The following is a 3751-nucleotide window of genomic DNA, read 5'->3' as shown; positions in this document are numbered from 1 at the left end:
CCCATAGGGTATATTTGCAGGAGGGGTATTGCTGGGTCATATAGGAGTTCAATTTTCTAGTTCTTTTTGAGGAATGTCTATATTATTTTCCAAAAAGGCAGGACCAACTGACATTTCCACCAGCAATGAATGAGAGTGCTTTAATATGGCATAAGTTGGGTGTGGATGATATTGAAACTCACCCAGGAGTAAGGGCTCAGCTTTCTGGTCCAGAATAGGCAAATCTTAACTGGAAACAGGCCTTACTTAAGATGGTGGAGTAGCAAGCAGAAGGTCAACTCTATGAAAATGTCACTTCATAAAAAAAACAAAGGCTGGGGCTGGAGAGATACCACAGCGGTAGTGCGTTTGCCTTGCAAGCAGCCGATCCAGGACGGACAGTGGTTTGAATCCCGGCATCCCATATGGTCTCCTGTGTCTGCCAGGAGCGATTTCTGAGTGCTGAAGCCAGGAGTAACCCGAGTGCCACCAGTTGTAACCCCCAAACCAAAAACAAACAAACAAAAACAAAGGCTGAGACCTGAGCTCTAGTACAGTGGGTAGGTTGTTTGCTTTGCATGTGGCTAACTCGGGTTCAAATTCCAACATCGCTATGGTCCATCGAGTCTTCCAGGAGTAATTCCTGAGAACAGAGTCAGGAGTGACCCCTTAGTGCTGCTGGGTTTGGCTCCAAAACCAAAAATAATAAAAACAAAGGTTGATTCTGGAATGAGACCTACTAGGTCATGGTGTATGATCTTGATGAGGTGTTTGATCCTATTTGGTAGGATTTTGTTGAAGATCTTTGCATCTGTGTTCATCAGGGATATTAATCTGTAGCTTTCTTTTCTTTTCTTTTTTTTTTTCAGCATCTCTGCTTTTGGTATTAGGGTGATGTTAGCTTCATAAAAACTATTGGGAGTGTTTCTGTTTCTTCAATTTCCTGGAAGAGCCCGTAAAGGATTGGTAGTAGGTCCTCTTGAAAGATTTGAAAGAATTTATTTGTGAATCCATCTGGGCCTGGACTTTTTGTTTTTGGGAAGACTTTTGATTACCATTTTCATTTCTTCAATAGTGGTGGGTCTGTTTAGATATGCTAGATCGGGCAGGAGAGATAGCACAATGGCAGGGCATTTGCCTTGCAAGCAACCAAGCCAGGACAGACTGTGGTTCGAATCCTGGCATCCCTGATGGTCCCCCAAGCCTGCCAGAAGTGATTTCTGAGCTCAGAGCCAGGAATAATTCCTGAGTGCTGCTGGATGTGACACAAAAACAGAAACAAAACAAAACAAAACAAAATATACTAGATCATCCTGGTTCAACCATGGAAGATTATAAGAGTCCAAGAATTTATCCATTTCTTCCAAGTACTCTTGTTTCATGGCATAGTTTCTCAAAGTAGTTTCTTATTACCCTTTGAATCTCTGTAGTATCTGTAGTGATCTCCCCCTTTTCATTTCTAATTCATTTCATTAAGTTTCTCTCTCTCCCTTTCTTTGTGAGTTTTGCTAGTGGTTCATCAATCTTGTTTATTTTTTCAAAGAACCAACTTTTGCTTTCATTGATCTTTCGGATTGGTTTTTGGATTTCCACTTCATTATTTTCTGCTCTAAGCTTTATTGTTTTCCTCCAATTTTTGATTTATTTTGTTAATCACTTTACAATTTTATAAGCTGTGCCATTAAATTATTTATGTAGGCCCCTTCTTCCTTTAATGTGTGCTTGCAAAGCTATAAAATTTCCTCTTAGTACCACTTTTGCTGTGTCCCACAAATTCTGATAATTTGTCTTTTTTTTTTTTTTTTATAAAAGACACAAGGTCAGTCATAATGGTATTAATTTGGTACTTCTGATGAGATAATAGTATAATGTCAACCATGAGAAATAAAAATAGGCCCATTTGGGGACAGAGGATCACACACACACACACACACACACACACACACACACACACACACACACACACACACACACGCGCGCGCATGGACAAGCATTTTTCATGGGGAGTGGGGAGAGATGGTTCAGAACATGTACAATATGGAGCTGGAAGTCCAATCCAAAACTACCAACCCCCCAATCCTAGGGTTTCAACTAGTGACAGAGAATTACCTATGTTCCTCAAATACACAATCTTTAAACCCTAGACTCTTTAACAAGAAACACTAAATGACCAACCAGGTGCTGGTAACATTCTGATTTGTAATTCACCCAGGCAATCTGACAGAACTGTCTGAAGGAGACTGGCAGTATCACTATGGAGTCATACTGCTAATTAGCCTTCAACTATTATATAGCACATGAGAAATAATACTGCTCACATGAACAGAAAATAATTTGTGTCTTTATTCACATTTATTTCCAGAAATCTCTCTCTTTTTTATTTTTTTATTTTGGGCCACACCCGGCATTGCTCAGGGGTTACTCCTGGCTGTCTGCTCAGAAATAGCTCCTGGCAGGCGCGGGGGACCATGTGGGACACCGGGATTCGAACCAACTACCTTTGGTCCTGTATCAGCTGCTTGCAAGGCAAACGCCGCTGTGCTATCTCTCTGGGCCCAGAAATCTCTTGATTATCTCTTTGATTTTATCTCTGATCCACTGGTTGTTCAGAAGTAAGTTGTTAAGTTTTCAGGTGTTAAAGTTTTTCCTCTTTTTCTGTTAGTAGTTCACTTCTAATTTCAGTGCATTGTGATCTGAGAAGGTAGTTTATACAATTTCTATCCTCTTTATTTTATGGTCCCTCACTGGGTGTGTATATGTTTAGGAGTGTGATTTCTTCCTGTTGTAGTTCCTGTTCCCTTGATTATTACAAAATGTTCATCTTTGTCCCTTATAACTTTTTTTAAGTCTAAAGTTTCTGTCAGGGCCCAGAGAGATGGCACAGTGGTAGGGTGTTTGTCTTGCATGAGGCTGACCTGGGATGGACCCGGATTCAATTCCCAGCATCCCATATGGTTCCTGAGCCTGCCAGAAATGGTTTCTGAGTGTAGAGCCAAGAGTAACCCCTGAGCGCTGCCAGGTGTGGCTCAAAAGTAAAAAAAAAAAAAAAAAGTGTTTCTGTCATCTGATATTAATATGGCCACTCCAACTTGTTTTTGTTTTTGTTTTTGTTTTTGTTTTTGGGGCCACACCTGGTGACACTCAGGGGTTACTCCTGGCTATGCATTCAGAAGTCGCTCCTGGCTTGGGGGACCATATGGGACACCGGGGGATTGAACTGCGGTTCGTCCTAGGCTAGCACTGGCAAGGCAGACACCTTACCTCCAGCACCACCATGCCGGCCCTTCCAACTTGTTTTTTAAGGGAGTTATTTGCTTGGATGATTCTCCTCCAACCTTTGATATTGAGTCTATATTTGTTTTGACTATTCAGATGTGTTTCTTCTAGGCAGAAGAATATTGGAATTATCTTTTTGATCTAGTTTGCCATTCTGTGTCTCTTAACTGGTATATTTAGTCCATTGATGTTGAGAGATAATTGTTATGGGATTTAGTGTCATCTTTGTGTAGGAGTTTGGTGTGTCTGTTGGTCTGTCTTGCCTTAAAAGTAGACCTTTCAGTTTGTCTTTTAAGGCTGATTTTGCGTCTGTAAAATTTCTGAGCTGTTGTTTATCTGTGAAGCTATGCATGTTTCCTTCAAACCTGAAGGTGAGTCTGACTAAGTGAAGTACTTTAGGTGAAGCATTCATTTTGTTCAGTTTTGTCACTATATCCCGCCACTGCCTTTGGGCCTTGAAGGTTTCTTGTGACAGATCAGCTGTAAATCTTAAGGA

The 3751-nt window shown here is 40.9% G+C and overlaps 1 pseudogene; it reads right to left on the bottom strand.

Annotated features, from left to right (window-relative positions):
- Window positions 1-2203: 2203 nt before the first annotated feature.
- LOC126012490 (uncharacterized) lies at window positions 2204-2321 on the bottom strand (annotated as a pseudogene).
- Between the last annotated feature and the right edge of the window lie 1430 nt (window positions 2322-3751).

The sequence above is a fragment of the Suncus etruscus genome, chromosome 6 (assembly GCF_024139225.1).
Source record: "Suncus etruscus isolate mSunEtr1 chromosome 6, mSunEtr1.pri.cur, whole genome shotgun sequence".
NCBI classification, from domain to species: domain Eukaryota; kingdom Metazoa; phylum Chordata; class Mammalia; order Eulipotyphla; family Soricidae; genus Suncus; species Suncus etruscus.
This window is presented reverse-complemented; position numbering and strand designations above follow the sequence as displayed.